The 16,900-nt window shown below is 44.7% G+C and overlaps 1 protein-coding gene, 1 non-coding gene and 1 pseudogene across 6 annotated transcripts in view; 1 reads left to right on the forward strand and 2 right to left on the reverse strand.

The window, feature by feature from the left end:
* HMGXB3 (HMG-box containing 3) overlaps positions 1-2,524 on the reverse strand; it is a 46,031-nt gene extending 43,507 nt beyond the window's left edge. For 4 of the 5 annotated variants that reach the window (XM_070414611.1, XM_070414612.1, XM_070414615.1 and 1 more), the window contains exon 1: positions 2,231-2,310. The gene's annotated coding sequence lies outside the window, so the exon portion shown is untranslated. Of the gene's footprint in view, positions 1-2,230 lie in introns of all 5 variants that reach the window. The other variant, XM_070414610.1, reaches the window with a different exon arrangement.
* A 355-nt stretch (positions 2,525-2,879) lies between these two features.
* LOC139010330 (ferritin light chain pseudogene) lies at positions 2,880-16,757 on the forward strand (annotated as a pseudogene).
* On the reverse strand, positions 15,649-15,784 carry LOC139011871 (small nucleolar RNA SNORA71). The gene has a single exon (XR_011471687.1). It is a non-coding gene; the product is annotated as a small nucleolar RNA SNORA71 (small nucleolar RNA).
* Positions 16,758-16,900: the final 143 nt, after the last annotated feature.

A 16,900-nucleotide genomic window follows, 5' to 3' on the forward strand; every position in this document is an offset into this window, starting at 1 on the left:
TGAAAATTTGCATGCTTAACGAGTGCCCTAGGTGAGTCCTTGGACCAGACAAATGTGGGAACACTAACTTAGCCCTTTCACTTATGGGATACTCGCAGTAAGGCTTCGGCTCAAAGATTTTAGTGCCACGTTATAAGAATCCCATATCGTAACAGGTAAAAAGAATACGTGGCCAGGAGTCAGAAGTTCCCTTCCTCATGCTTCATCAACTTAAGCAAACTGCTTAATTCACTCAGTCATTCATTCAAACATGCAGTAAGTGCCTACATATGAGAGATTTCTTTACACTCTGCCAACTTGTGCGACTTCGGGCAGGTCCTTTAGCTGCAGGTTCAGTTCTCATAGATAAAAAAAGATATCTCACCCACCTTACTACAGATTTTTACTGGCAAGGCTCAAGGACATCAGAGCTACAATGCTATCTGAGAATAGTCGACTGCTGTACAAAAGAAAGGGTTCATTATGAAAGATGAATAATCTTTGGCTGAGGTGCTAACGACCTGCCCAAGGCCACCATAGCAAATAGGACTTGCATGACAGATTTCTTTTTTCAATTCAAAAACCCAATTATCTAGGCCTTCTTTCATTATACTACACTGCTCCCCACCTCCACTGGCAACCGTCTAAACCAGCACAGTTCAATAGACCTTCTGCGATGACAGAAATGTCCTATTATCTGTGCTCTCCAATATGGTAGTCACTTATGGCTAATGACCATCCGAAATATGGCTGGTATGATTAAGGAATTAATCTTGTTTTAATTGTAATTAACTTAAATAGCTACATATGCCTAGTAGGTACGGCACTGGGTAGCACCGGTGTGAAGAGTAATCTGACAGACCAACATTAGCTCTCTGCCACTGGTCTAACAAACAGAAAATCTACCAACAGCTTTTCCTGGTAAAAGAAAGACATACAACAACATAATGAGTTAGCTGTGACTACTACATTCTAAGTTGGAGTTTCACCCACGAGACTCAATCCTTGGAGGCAGAAAGGTTCCCAAAAACCAAGTGCATTTTATGAGAAAGAAACAACATGCTTGCTCCTAAAAATCTGTCAATTTTTGCAGAGAATTTAGGATTCTGGGAAGAAGGAGTTGTGCTAGTAAACCCAGGGCTGATCTGTGCATTACCAAGCCCACTCACATCTCATTTAGCCCTCCCTACGCAAATGATAAGGTACCATATGGGGTATAATGAGAAAGACAGCACAGCATGTTGAGTCAGGAGACCTGGATCCAAGTCTAGAGCTCTAACTATGTCATCTCTGAAAAACCGTAAATTTCAGTTTGTTCCTCAAGTGAGACATAAAGAATCAATGGCTCCTAACTTTTCGGGAGGCAAGAACCCCTTTGAGAATGTTGTGAAAGCTAAAAACCTCTTTCGTAGAAAATACAGACAAAAAAATACTTCACCCTAGGATAAGAACACATTATTCTATTCCCAAAGTTATTTCTAGTTCTGTGTCATCTCTAAATTATTTCCCTCCCCATTAGAAAACACACACACACACCCCTACATACTGTCTGTCATAGTGAAAGAGAACATAACCCGCAATTTGGCTGGGTAAGTAAGAGGCCAGTGCCTTCAATGGGTAAGGGAAGCTAGAGTTCAAATCAGGGCTATGTGGGTACTGTACTTTTTTGCCCTTAATAACTGATTTCTCAGCCCTGCAGAGTCTTGCAGAGAAAAGTAATAATTGCAAGAGAGCACATGGGGTTTTAGCACCCAGAGCCTGGGTCTATGATTGTCTTCAGATCCTAGGCCTCAGTACAGCAATTGCCCCCCCCCCCCCCCCAAAAAAAATGCAGGACAATATAAAGGTTAAAACCAAGGGCTTGGAAGGGCAGAAAAACAGGATTCGAATTTCAGTTACACATTTTAACAGCGCCCGCAGAGCTCTATGACCTTGGGCAATCTAAGTCTCAGTTTTCTCACCTGCAAAGCAGAGTTACGGGCAGTCCTTGAAATTTGCGAGACACTTCCACTGCCCCATCATACTCTCCTCCCAAACTCGTGCGACAGAGCTGACGGCTCAGCTATGGACACGGTTTGACTCTGGATGAGTTTCTTCCCCTCTCTGGGTCCCACATATCCCAAAGGTACCGAATGCGAATGCGGGAGACTACGGCTCACAGCTCCTACTCTGCAGAAGGCACAGGGCACCGGAGCCACCCACCAGGCTCGAGGTCGCCTCGCCGGTCGCGGCGCTCAAGGGCGGGACTTACCCCGAGGAGCGTGGACGCCGCGCGGCTCACATTCCCGGAGGCACCCGGCCCGGGGGCTCGACGAGCAGGCTGGCCCGCGCCCTCGCGCTCCCCGCTGTCGGCGAGAGGCGGCTCCAGTCGTGACAGTGGCAACAAGGAAGTGGAGGCGAGGGCTCGCGCGCGCATCCCGGGGGCTGGAGGAGCCCAGGCCCCGCGGCCCCGCCCGGCGACACTCGGCGCGGAGTCGCGACAGCCCCTTTCGCTGCTCCTCCTCCTCCGAGTCGCGATAGGAGGTCTTGGAGGGCAGGTGTGGGAGCACAGGTCACTCCGCAGGCTCTTCAGCGACGCCTGCAGAGGGCCCCGGGGTCAGGCCCCGGGAAGCCCGAGGAAGACAGCAGAAACGCGGGCGTCGCCGCGGCACCCGGTCGGCGCTAGGGGCCACAGCGGCTGTAGCAGTAGCAGCAGCAGTAGCAGCAACAGTAACCTCGAATCGCCTGGGAGACCCGTCCCGGCGGCCCTCGCGGCGCACCGGAAGCGGCCACCGGAGTGCCTGCGTGCACCCCTTGCGCAAGCGCAGCAGTCCAGCCCCAGCTGAGGGGCGGGCCCATAGGAACTGCTAATAGATGTAGAGGGGACCGCTAACGCGGACGGACTCTTTTCGGCCGGAAGTTCTGGAAGGAGGAGGAAGCTGCGGTCGTTTGCTGTGGGAGGTCCCCGCTGCCCGGCCCCCAGGCATTGACGTAGGGCTTTCAGGTAACTGGGGCGGGGCTGTGCCGTGAGTGAAGGATTCAAGGCACCACTTCACTCCTCAGTCAGTCCCCGCTCCTTCAGGATAGGGTTCTCCTTAGTGTTGCACCAAGCCGTACTCCTCACTGCGTTCTGCCCTTAACCCGTCCCTGTCCCTGCTCCCCGCACAGTTATGGTTGTGAATTTCCTGGAGCGCTTCAAACTGACCTGAAGGACCCTATGGGGAGGCTCTGGAATCAGATGTGGATTGTATTGTCCTTTCCCACCCATGTCACAGATTGTGATTGTCCCACATTTGTACAAGTCCCTGCACGTTCCTATCTTTTTAATATATTTACTAGTGGCCCAGTGCACAAAATTTGTGTAGGGGAGGAGGGAGTCCCTCAGCCCAGCCTGCACCCTCTCCAATCTGGGACCCTTTGGGGGATGTCCGACTGCCCACAGGGATCAGACCTAAACCGGCAGTCAGACATCCCTCTCACAATCCGGGACCGCTGGCTCCTAACTGCTCGCCTGCCTCCCTGTTCGCCCCTAACCACTCTGCCTGCCAGTCTGATTGCCCCCAACTGCCCCCCCCCGCTACCCCCCCCCAACTGGCCTGATCACCCCCAACTGCCTCCCCTCCTGGCCTGATTGCCCCTAACTGCTTCTGCCTCGGCCCCACCATGGCTTTGTCGGGAAGGACGTCCAGAAGGTCTCCCGGTCTAATTAGCATATTACCCTTTTATTAGTATAGATTTTGTTTTTTTCCAACACCATTTATGCCCTCTATGCCCTCTTCCACTTCCACCCACCCACTACCATCGCTGTCTTGCAAATGTGTTTCCAAAATGCCTACTCTTGTCTAGCTACCACTGTCACCCGACCTTCTCCTAGTCACCATCATATCCTGCCTGGACTGATGCAATTTCTTCCCACCTCCCACCCTTGCTGCTTGACACAGTCGCTGCAGGGAAGAAACATCTGCACAGCATATGTTTCAAGGGACCTGGCGTATATGGCATACGGTTCTTAATATGTTTGCTTACCTTCTTGGCGCTATGTGTTTTAACCAAGGTCACCTCTCCGAGAAAGGTTGTTTCCCCAGCTAGGGATTTTTCCCTGAAGTTAGGGAGGGAATAAAACCCCTTAACTAAATGCTGGGCAGGTAGTTAATCACTTTAACTATGAACAATCACCCTTAAACTACATAATCTTTACTCCCTGGAATGGAGATAAGAAACGCCCTAACCTTTGGAATAGAAATTGACAGGATTAAAATCAACTGGTATAAATACAGATGTAACAAGACAATAAAAGACAGAACTTGGCTGGAGATCCTGGCTAGACTGCTGATCAATTGAATGCTGTCTCCATGTCATTTCTTCTGCTAGGGTTGGACCCCAGCACCTCTACACTCTATTCTCCACACAATAGCCAGACTGATCTTTTTGCACTGTAATCTGATTAGCCACTCCCTGCTTAAAACCCTCCAGAGCCCTGACCGGTTTGGCTCAGTGGATAGAGCGTCGGCCTGTGGACTGGAGGGTCCCGGGTTCGATTCTGGTCAAGGGCATGTACCTTGGTTGCGGGCACGTTCCCAGTGGGGGGCGGGGGGTGCAGGAGGGAGCTGGTTGATGCTTCTCTCTCATCAATGTTTCTGGCTCTCTGTCCCTCTCCCTTCCTCTCTGTGAAAAATCAATAAAATATATATATTTTTAAAAACCTCCAGAGTCTTTTTGTTCACTTAGACTATAAATCAAATTCTTGGTTTTGGACCTGCAACACTTTGGTTTACCTCTTGCTTCATTCTCTGTCCATGTCAATTCCCAGAACAAGCTATATAACACTCTATAGTATTAAGAACACTGGTGAGCCTTACCTGGGGTTGAATTCCAATCCTGCCACATGTACCATAAGCTGCACTAAGCCTGTAAAATAACAAATTATGTTTATGAAGTAGATCCTCAATAACTGGTTCTTGTCTCAGTAAATGGCACCACCATCCACTGGATTGCTCAGTGCTCAAGCCAGAAATCTGGGCATTATCCCTGACTCATGCACTTCACATCTAGTCCATCAGCAAGATCTGAAAAAACATAGCCCTGAAATGACTACTTCCTCCCATCTCCACAATTACTCTAATCCAAGCCAGCATTATCCCACATCTGGTCTCCTGCAGCAGCCTTCTAATAGGTCTCCCTGCTTTTTCCATGACACCTTCAGTTCTATTTTTCACACAGCAGTCATCTTTCTTCTTGCTTAAGATCCTGTAGACTCAAATGAACATTCCAAACTCTATGTGGCCTGCTAGACTGGCCTTTAGATTTAGCGCCACCTCTTAGGAAACTGGACTTTACCCATTAGGTTCTCCACTTTGCAACCAAAGGACTCTTTGTAAAGTGCAACTCTGATCATATCATTTTTAAAAATTAACCCGTAAGGGCCTCTTATTGGCCCATTATCAACCTAAATTCCTTTTTAGGCCTTTCTGTGATTTTGTGTTCAAGGACTTATTTTTTTCTATAGTACTTCATTGCCTTTACATATATTTCCTTCTATTTCATGAAGGAAATATCCTTACCCAGTTGATCATCCCTACTTCTATGTTCTAGTCATAGTACTTTGTAACCTTTCTGATAGCATTCCATACACTTCAGTTTTGTCTTCTCTTTTTCCCTGGTAAGCTCCTCAAAGGTGGGCACTATACTCCATTTCTGTATGGCTGGCATCGAACACAATGCTTAACACATAGAGGATGCCATGAATAGATAGACAGATGTGTGGAGGTGGTGGTAGAAGCCATTCCTCAGAAGAGGCAGTCAGCATAATGACACAACAGTTTTTCTTGTCCTTTGAGGAGTCTCATGATAAAAGGTCTAAGCAAGCAATTACCAAAACTGCTACAGCTGGGTCGTGTTTATTTCCTTTGTAGCACATAACACACTCTAATTTATCTACTTACTTGTTTATCTCCCCAACCACCACATTTTATTTCATAAGGGCATAGACCTTCACTATGTTATTCATCATAGAATCCTTACCACTTGGCACTTGTAAATATTCATTAAATGAATGCATGGCTACCATAAACATCTTCCCACAGTGAACATCCTCCCCAGCCAAATGGTGGTAGAGCTTTGAAGATCTCATTTTGGTGGAATTTCAGGCAGAACTATGGAGTGGAAGAAATAATCTGAGCCAAGAAATCTGAGCTATATTAACCTAGATAGGCCCCTACCCTGGACCTAACTTTCTATACTTATAAAACAAGTCATATAATAATCCCTTGAATTTATACAGTGAATTGCTATTTGCAAATAACTTTTACCATCTATTATTTCAGTCTATTCTCATAGTAGATGGAGCAGACATTTTTATTATTTTTATGGAGGCTCAGAAAGTATAAACTAGATTATTTGTAAGATCTCTTCTTGTTCAAACGGTCTAAAGTAACCTCTACAAAAAGTCAGTAGCATGAATCCTATCTTCTCTTGACTTTGGCCTTATATTATCATTTCCGAATATAATTTTTTTAAATGATTTTTTACTGATTTTAGAAAGAGAGAGGGGGGGGGGGGAGAGAGAAAAATCGATGGGCTGCCTCCTGTATGCCCCCTACCAGGGATTGAGCCCATAAACTGGGCACGTGCCCTGACTGGGAATCAAACTGGCAACCTTTTGCTGCATAGGATGATGCACAACTAACAGAACCACACCGGCCAGGGGTCCTAATAGGATTTTTTTAAAAATCTGAACCCATCTGTTAGGGGCAGTTCATTATCTTTGGTTCCTGATCAGTACTCCACTTTGCCTTCTCAGTTGTCCACACTTGTGGCAAAACAAAACACGAGAAGGATAGGACACAGCCTGGTAGTTGTGGGCCAGCCCTCATTCTGCAAATGTGGCAAACAAGGGGGACAAGAAATGTCAGCAGTTCTCCCTGGGAGAGAAGATGAAACTTGTAAAAGCTACAGACTCAGGCAAGAGATGATGGGGCAAAAGAATTTGGTATCACTCCTACTTTGTCTACATTCCTAAAGGATCGTGCCAAATTTGAAGAAAAGGTGAGGAGGCATTTGTGGAACCCCAGTGGAAAAAGATGAGGAACACTCTCCATGGAGACATCGATAAGGCTGTTTTGCTTGGGTTCAAAATATTCGTGCCGCCGAAACCGGTTTGGCTCAGTGGATAGAGCGTCGGCTTGCGGACTGAAAGGTCCCAGGTTCGATTCCGGTCAAGGGCATGTACCTGGGTTGCGGGCACATCCCCAGTAGGAGATGTGCAGGAGGCAGCTGATCGATGTTTCTCTCTCATCAATGTTTCTAGCTCTCTATCTCTCTCCCTTCCTCTCTGTAAAAAATCAATAAAATATATTTTAAAAAAAAAATATTCGTGCCAAAAACATTCTCGTGACTGGTTCTGTCATTCGGAAAAAAGCACTAAATTTGGCCAAAATGCTTGACTATGACAATTTTTCAAGAAAGTGTGAGCTGGCTGAACAGATTTAGGGATCTCCATGGAATTGCTTTGAAAATAGTCTATAGAGAGGATAGTGACAGATTAATGAATGGTCTAGGACAGTGGTTCTCAACCTTCCTAATGCCTCGACCCTTTAATATAGTTCCTCATGTTGTGGTGATCCCCAATTTCATTGTTACAAATTGAACATAATTAAAGCATAGTGATTAACCACAAAAACAATATGTAATTATAGATGTGTTTTCCGATGGTCTTAGGCGACCCCTGTGAAAGGGTCATTTGACCCCTAGAGGGGTCGCGACCCACAAGTTGAGAACTGCTGGTCTACGAAAAGATAAAGTTAATGAGTGGCATGCAGGGGAAATTATAAAACTGATTGCTGACTACACACCAGATGATATCTTTAATGTTAACAGGTAGAAGTGTTTTTCCAGTTGCTTCCCTAGCACATGCTGGTTGCTAAAGGGGACCATTATAGAGGGGGCAAGAAAGCAAAATAGTAATTGACAGCACTCCTTTGTTGTAATGGGGGACGGAAAGAAAAGATTGTTGGTAGGTCAGCCAACCCACACTGCCTTAAGAACAGCCAGCCCGGCCGGCGTGACTCAGTAGTTGAGCGTTGACCTAGGAACCAGGAGGTCATGGTTTGATTCCTGGTCAGGGTACATGCCCAGGTTGCAGGCTCAATCCCCGACAGGAGCCGTGTAGGAGTCAGCCGATCGAAGATTCTCTCATCATTGATGTTTCTATCTCCCTCCCCCTCTCCCTTCCTCTCTGAAATTAATTTAAAAATATATTTTAAAAAGAACAGCCAGCCAGTGGGTACAGATGACACAGAATCTGTTTTATGAGTGGCTGATGCAAATGGATGCCAGGATGAAGTAGGCAGAATGCCGAATCCTCCTGCTGTTTGACAACTCCGCTCACAACATGCTTCCATGTTTGGAAAGGATTCAGGTCGGGTATCTGCCCTCAAACTGTACTGCTGTGCTGCAGCCACTGAATCTTGGCATAATTCAAACCATGAAAGTGATGTACAGGAGCCACCTTCTAAAACATTCTCAAACTCAACAGCAGTGAGGATAAAGGAAACGTGAACATCAAGCAGGCCATTGTCATGATTGCTGCAGCATGGTGGTCAGTCAGCAGTTCACAGTGGAACTGCTGTCCACAGTTGTCCACACTTGTGGCAAAACAAAACACGAGAAGGATAGGACACAGCCTGGTAGTTGTGGGCCAACCCTCATTCTGCAAATGTGGCAAACAAGGGGGACAAGAAATGTCAGCAGTTCTCCCTGGAAGAGAAGATGAAACTTGTAAAAGCTACAGACTCAGGCAAGAGATGATGGGGCAAAAGAATTTGGTATCACTCCTTCTACTCTGTCTACATTCCTAAAGGATCGTGCCAAATTTGAAGAAAAGGTGAGGAGGCATTTGTGGAACCCCAGTGGAAAAAGATAAGGAACACTCTCCATGGAGACAGGTGAAATGCTGGCAGAGAGCAGGCACTGTCCCCATAGATTTGACAGGTTTTGACAGAGAAGCAGCAGCTAGTGAACTAGATATTGCCATTGAAAAGTTGTAGCCCTCAGTGGCTATTTCCACCTGTGTCTCAAATGAAGTAAACTTCCAGGATTTTGTCACTGTAGATGATGACCTCATTGTCTTTCAGGAGCTGATAGACACAGAGGTCATCCAGGGCATAGAGGCCGACGAAAATACCAATGAAGCTGGAAATGAAGATGAGGGGGAGGCATCTTTTTACCACAGCAGCCAAAAATCACCATCACAGAGGCCATCTCAAATGTACAGAAACCTAGATGGTTCCTTTCCACTTGTGTAGGTGTTCCTGATGCAGTTTTTGGACAGCTAAACGACATAAATGAATATTTAATAAGAAAGGTAACACAAAGTCTTGTTAACTCCAAAATTATAGATTTCCTTTAAACAAAATAATGTAGGCACTATTTTGCCCCTTACTTTGGAAGATGTGGCTTTAGATTTCTTTAGATAGGATATTGAACTTATGTTTTAAGCAATATGATTGTAACAACATTCTAGTCCTCTGAAATAATCAGGAAACTTCCTTTGATGGAATTTGGAAATAAAACTTGACGAATATGTGTGTTCTCTTTTGATTAATCCAGTGGTTCCCAAATTTGTCTGAAAGTTAGGATCATTTGAGGATTTTTTAAAAAAATTTCCAAAGCCAAGACTTTATCCCTGTCCAATTAAATCATGATCTCTGATGATAGGTCATAAGAATTAGCAGTTTTTGAAGCTTCCTGGGTGATTCCAATGTGCAGAAAAGTTTGGAAACTACTAGATTAACCACAGGAAAATCAAGCACACTATGGTCCTGGAGCCAATTTCTTCCCAGTAAGTCTAGCTCAGTGGTTTCCAAATTTTAGCTCACTTCAGAATCACTTAGAAGGCTTGCTAAAACCCAGATTGCTGGGCTCTACCTCTAGAGTTTCTGATTCAGTGGGTTCTAGGTGGGGCCCAAGAATTTGCATTTCTAACAAGTTCCCAGCTGATGCTGATGTGGTTTAGAGTCCATACTTTGAGAACCACCAGTGTAGCTAGATTCTAGCATTTCTTTTTTCAGTTGGCCATCTGAATACTCCCATCACTGTTAAAAAAAGAAAATAGAATCATCTGTTCTTACTACAGAGCTGTTAACTCCTTTCTGCTAATTTGGTACCTTCGGAACCTTCTTAGCTATTCTCTTGACTGCTCAGCCAGTTAGCCAAGTATTCAGAAAAGGTACATTCGTCTGTGCCCAACGGATTAACAGGAGCCACCTAGCCTATTAAAATGCCTGTGGTACAAATATCACATGATCTCACTTTTTTGTGGAATCTAATGAACAAAATGAATTGACCAACAAAATAAGACCCGAAGCATGGAGGCATGGAACAGACTGACATACCTTGATATGGGGTTGGGTAGACGAGGAGAGAGAAACCAAAGAACTTATATGCATAGTCCATGGACACGGGCAATAGGGTAGTGAAAACCTTGAGGGGTAGGTAGGTAGGGCCTGGGAGGAAGGGGGTAAGAGGAGGAGAAAATGGGAGATATCTGTAATACTATCAACAATAAAAATATATTTAAAAAATAAAATGTCTTGTGGTGCTTCAGGCTTACTATTAATAGGGAGCTGGGGTACAGGGGAATTAGGTGCATTTAAGAGGAGACATGATATGATCTGGGAGGCAGGTTGTAATATCAGAGAATCTTGTTAATCAGGATCATGGGAGAAAACATAACTCAGTGTTCCTCTCAATTTCCAGACAAGGTAAAAGGAAAATTTGGAGTGAGACAGATGTGTGAGAGTGTTTGGATTGTCCCCCATTTGGATTATTCACAGTGTTCCTCTCCACACCTGTAATCCAGCCTGGACCATGTAATTAAGATGAGGGCACATTATGTTTGCCTTAATTAAAATTACTTTGTAAATAGCCTTTATTCCTTTCTGTTTGTTCTTCAGAGAAGTCTGCTAGAGCAGAGTTGATTTTAAACTATTTAAAACTATATAAATTTATAATCAGATTTTTATTAAAGTTTTTCTCCGACAGAGAGGCATTTTCAATATCCTTTATAACCCTACTTTGTGCCTCGCCAGCACGGCCAAGGGTGAACCTGAGTGGGTGCGGTGAAGGATTGAGAAAAGACAAGAGAATGAAAGCGGGGTCTCGGTGGGATGCTGCTTCTCTGATGGAAAGACAGCAACAGTGCCCACAAGCCATGTCTTTATTTTATAGCCAGATTCCATGAGACAAAGTAAGGATGTGGTCAAGATGTTTACAACATTCTCATGGGTTTCGATCATACTCAATTACATGCACCTGAACTCTATCAAGCCTACATTACTCAGACACGTGGGGCCACGTGTTCGGACCATAGGTTCAAGCTTACAACTATAGCTGTTGGCTATAATTGTGCTGGGAGGGCTCTGCCCTTCAAGCTGGGACTTGCACATGGCAATGAGAGGACTGTGCCCTCTCATTAGTCCAAGGCTTGAACCTGTCCAAACACTGTAGCCGCTCTCCACACTACTAGTAGTATCCATCCTATATAATAAAATCCTAATGTGCTAAGTGTCCGGTTGTCTGGTCATCTGTTCAACCAATAAGCATAATATGCTAATGATATGCTAAGGCTGCTCAACCACTTGCTATGACATGCACTGACCACCAGGGGGCAGATGCTCCAACTGGTAGGTTAGTTTGCTGCTGGGGTCTGGCAGATTAGGACTGAGCAAGAGGGGCTGGACATGCCCTGGAGCCCTCCTGCAGTCCCTGGCTGGCCAACCTCCCTCGTCCCACCCTGGCCCCGATTGTGCACCAGTGGGGTCCCTCAACCTGGCCTGTGCCCTCTCACAATCCAGGACTCCTCGGGGGATGTTGGAGAGCCAGTTTCGGCCTGATCTCGCAGGCCAGGCTGAGGGACCCCACTGGTGCATAAATTTGTGCACCAGCCTCTAGTTCCTAATAAGTCCGATAAATGTCAGTTTCATTTTTCAGAAGGTACACACAATACTTGTTGGTATTGTAGTGTATTTTTTTCCCTTTCAAGTTAATTTTGTGGTTATTTCAGAAACCCATAGCAATTCAGTTACTTTTCTTTATGTACTTAATTGAAATGTGTATAGTAGATTAATCATAGAAAGCACAGCTTCCACCTGAACAAAACAACAATCACAAAACACAGCAGATGTTTAAATGGATGTTTTTGGAAGCTTATTTTGGCTGTTTTTCCTTTTAAACTAGTATGATTTGAATTAAAGGTACTATACATATTTAAAAGTTTTAACACTTAGGAGAGGAACACAATGTCATCCGACTGAGTCCTGTGCTTCTATCTATCTCATTGTCAGAACCTTAATTGCTTTCATTACCTTGTCAGGATGACTGACTCAATTTCTAATTTCTTCCCTCACCGTTCTCCTGACATCTGTTTTGCACATAATATTAGATCTATTTGAATCATGCCATTTCCCTTACCCACTTGTCTGTGGTGGTTCACAAATGCTTACACATAGACACAGACAACAGTTTGGTGATAACCAGAGGGCTGGCGGTAGGCGGAGGTGGGCAAGGGGTGGGGATGGAGAGAGACTTTGCTTGGGACGATTGACATACAATGTAGTGTGCAGATGATGTTTTGTTGAGTTGTACACTTGAAACCTGTATGGTTTTGTGAACCAATGTCACCCCAATAAATTTAAATAAATAAATAAATAAATAAATAAATAAATAAATAAATAATTTAAGGCAATCTACTGTATTATATTAAATGCTTAAAATTATATTAATAGCCCAGCCAGTGTGGCTCAGTGATTGAATGTAGACCCATGAACCAAGAGGTCACTGGTTCGATTCCTGGTCAGGGCACATATCCGGGTTATGGCTTGATCCCCAGTAGGGGGCATGTTCCTATCTCTCTATCCCTCTCCCTTCCTCTCAAATATCAATAAAAACATATTTTAAAAATTCTATGAATAAATTTGTGACCAATGGGGGCGGGGGGGGACCAAAAAGACTAGATTATTCAGCTGAGTTTTAGCACCCTCTAGAGTTGACCACAATCTGCATTCCAACTTGGTTGCTCTGTACAGTTCAGTGTGCGTGCTGCCCCAATAGACCATTGGCTTCTTTCACTCCATTGAGTTTTCCTTTGCCAGGCTGCCTGGTCCTTCTCTCTACCAAGCTAGGCCACACATTCTTAAAGAATGTGAGTCCTCTTTCTTCCAGCATTCTTGAGATTCTAGTACTTACTTTACCCTTCTTTCCTTCAATTCCTCAGCACTTTTTGTCTCTACCACTCAGTTAAGCACTTAAATGTTTTATCAATTTTCTGTGGCTCTTCATCTCCAGTGGTTCTCAACCTTCTGGCCCTTTAAATACAGTTCCTCATGTTGTGACCCAACCATAAAGTTATTTACGTTGCTACTTCATAACTGTAATGTTGCTACTGTTATGAATCATAATGTAAATATCTGATATGCAGGGTGGTCTTAGGCGACCCCTGTGAAAGGGTCATTCGACCGCCAAAGGGGTCGCGACCCACAGGTTGAGAACCGCTGGTCTAGAGGATTTATCCAGTAATGTCAATGGGGTATTAAAGTTCCCTACTATGATTGTATTGCTTTGATATCTTCCAGAAGTGTTTTTTTTTTAAATTTATTATTATTTTTTAAATGTATTTGGGTGCTCCTGCATTGGAAGCATATATGTTTATCAGAGTTATATCCTCTTGTTGTATCCCTTTAGTATTATGAGGTGGCCCTCCTTATCCCTTGTTATAGCCTTCACTTTGAGGTCTATTTTGTAGGATATAAGTACTGCTATCCCAGCTTTTTTATCATTTCCATTTGCCTGAAAGATATTTTTCCATTCCTTCACTTTCAGTCTGTGTGAGTCCCTTGTTCTGAGGTGAGTCTCTTGTAGACAGCATATGTATGGGTCATATTTCCTTTATCCATTCAGCCAATCGATATCTTTTGATTGGAGCATTTATTCCATTTACGTTTATGGTTATTATTGATAGGTACTTATTTGTAGCCACTTTTATTCTTTGTGCCTGTGTTCCTTCTTGCCTTTCTATTTCTTCTTTTTACAGTAGTCCCTTTAGCATTTTTTGCATTGCTGGCTCAGTAGTCATAAACTTCCTTAGCCTTTTTTTGTCTGTGAAGCTCCTGATTTCCCCTTCAATTTTGAATGATAGCCTTGCTGGATAGAGTATTCTTGGGTTCAGTCCCTTGCTTTGCAACGCTTTGTATACTTCATTCCATTCCCTTCTGACCTGATGTGTTTCTGTTGAAAAATCATTTGGTAGTCTAATGGGAGTTCCTTTGTAACTTTCTGTCTCTCTCTTGCAGCCCTTAAGATTCTTTCTTTGTTATTAATGTTTGCCATTGTAATTACATGTCTTGGTGTGGATCTTTTTGAGTTCATCTTGTTTGAGACGCTCTGTGCTTGTGTGACATTTTTTTTCCCCAAATCAGGAAAGTTTTCTTTCATTATTTCTTCAAATAAGTTTTCTAATCCTTGCTCCTCTTCTTGTCATCCTGGCACCCCTATTACACATATGTTACTTCGTTTCATGTTGTCCCAAAACTCCTTTAGACTTTCCTCCTGCTTTCTAATTTTTTTCTCCAATTGCTGTTCAGATTGGGTGTGTTTCTCTGCCCTATCTTCTAACTCAGTAATTTGGTCCTCCCCTTCCTCTAATCTACTGTTGAAACCTTCCATCGTGTTTTTTTATTGTAGCTATATCACTCTTGATTTCCTCTTGATTCTTACATAAGTTGTTGATTTTCTCATCTATCTGGTTTATGAACTGTATGACCATTATGCTGAATTATTTTTCTGACATATTACACGCCTCCACTTCATTTAGTTCACTTTCTGGCGATTCCTCCTTTTCTTTCCTTTGGGGGTTATCTCCCATTTTTGCTATCATCGGTCCAAGGCTTGCTGGTGGGATGCGCAGGGTTGGAGCCAATGATGTGGGCTTGGCAGGCAGGGAACTCAGTCAGAGGCTTGCCTGTGGGATGCACAGGGCTGGGGCCAGTGCTGTGGGCTTGGCAGGCGGGGGCGCAGTTCGAAACTCACCGGCGGGTTGCACAATACCCAGGAACGATGCAGTGGGCAGACAGGAGGGAGGCGCACTCCAGGACCCACAGGAACCCACGTCTGGGGAGGCTGGAGTCCTGGTGTCCATGGTTCTGCACATGAGGTAGCTGGACTTTGGCCAGAGTGCCTGTAAGGTCAGGGATGGCATCTGAGACCCGTCTGGGTGGTGCTGAGGCTGAGTTCCTAGTCACAGCAGCTCTCCCCTTTAAGATGGCGTGGTTTCTGTCAGAGTTGGCTGCCCCAGGAGTGATTTCAGCGGTAGCAGGGGCTCTCCATCTAGGAGAGTCCGGTCTGCCAGCCCCTGGAAGTCCTGCAGGATCTAACTGTCCCTCCCTCATACACACACACACACACACACCATACATCCACATACTCCCCTTTCGCTCCCTCACTTAGTCACTCACACTCTCTCCCTCACTGCTGGCCACCACCTTCCTCCCCTTTATTTCTTGAGGACCTGCCTTACCAGCCTTTTCTTTTTTTTCTTTTCTTCTTTTCTTTTCTTTTCTTTTCTTTTCTTTTCTGTTTTCTTTTCTTCCCTCTCTCTTTCCTTTCCCTTCCCTTCCTTTCTTTCTTTTTTTTTGCTACTGTTTCAAAGTTCCAGGGTTTGGAAGGGACAGCTGGACCCTTCAAACATGGGGAAAACTCCTTTCAGCAATCCTCTCCCTGCACTATCAATGATCAGGGCACATACCAGCCCTTTCTGGCACTAACAGATCTTGGTGTTGTGTTCCAGAACCACCCAGCCTGATGATAATAGAAAACTCTAGGAGTTTTCTTTGCCCTATTCTTAAGGGCTCTTTAATTAAAAAGAAGGAAATTGGCAGTGACCTCAGGGTCCCCTGGCTCTGTTTCTTGCCTCAACAGTGTTTGGGCAGAAAAGACACAGGGACACTCCTTCTTCTAGCCTCTGACCACCCTCCAACCTCTTTTTCAGTTACCTCCTTCAGATCCATCTCAGCCATCCTCAGTCCCTGAGACCAGCCAACATCGTTTTTTGAGCTTAACTTACTGCCAAGCAGCCATGAGCTCCCAAATTCGTCAGAATTATTCCACCAGGGTGGAGGCTGCTTTCAATTGCCTGGTCAACCTGCATCTGCAAGCCTTCTACACCTACCTCTCTCTGAGCTTCTATTTCAGCCACCAAGATATGGCTCTGGAGGGCGTGGGCCATTTCTTCTGTGAGTTGGCTGAGGAGAAGCACAAGGGTGCTGACTGTCTCTTAAAGATGCAAAACCAGCGTGGTGGCAAGGCCTTCTTCCAGAAGGTGAAGAAGCCTTCTCAAGATGAGTGGGGTAAAACTCAGGATGCCATGGAAGCTGCCATGGCCTTGGAGAAAAACCTGAACCAGGCCCTTTTGGATCTGCATACCCTGGGTTCTACCAGCACAGACCTTCATCTCTGTGACTTCCTGAAGAACCACTTCCTGGATGAGGTGAAAATCATCCGGAAGATGGGTGACCACCTGACTAACCTCCATAGGCTGGCCAGCCCCAAGGCTGAGCAGGTTGAGCATCTCTTCAAATGGCTCACCCTCAAGGATGACTAGGAGCCTTTAGAACCTAGAGGCCTTTGAGGACCCCTCTGCATCCCCCTAGTGTCTGGCTTCTTATTTGAACCTCTCCCTGAAACCATTAGGCATCCTTTTAACTCTCCCATGTTTTGAGCCAAATGTTAATAAAGTTTTTTGCAGCAAAAAAAAAAAAAGGAAACTAAGAGTTATTGACTGCCTATTATATCTCAAACACTGTTTCATTTATTAGTATTTCAAGAAAACCATAATACAAAAGGACAAATAGGCTCAGATAATGTAATTCCAATGTTGCAGACCTACTGAAGA

Source organism: Myotis yumanensis, unplaced genomic scaffold (genome assembly GCF_028538775.1).
Source record: "Myotis yumanensis isolate MYYU_CA2020_CCGP unplaced genomic scaffold, mMyoYum1.0.hap1 SCAF_5, whole genome shotgun sequence".
NCBI lineage: Eukaryota > Metazoa > Chordata > Mammalia > Chiroptera > Vespertilionidae > Myotis > Myotis yumanensis.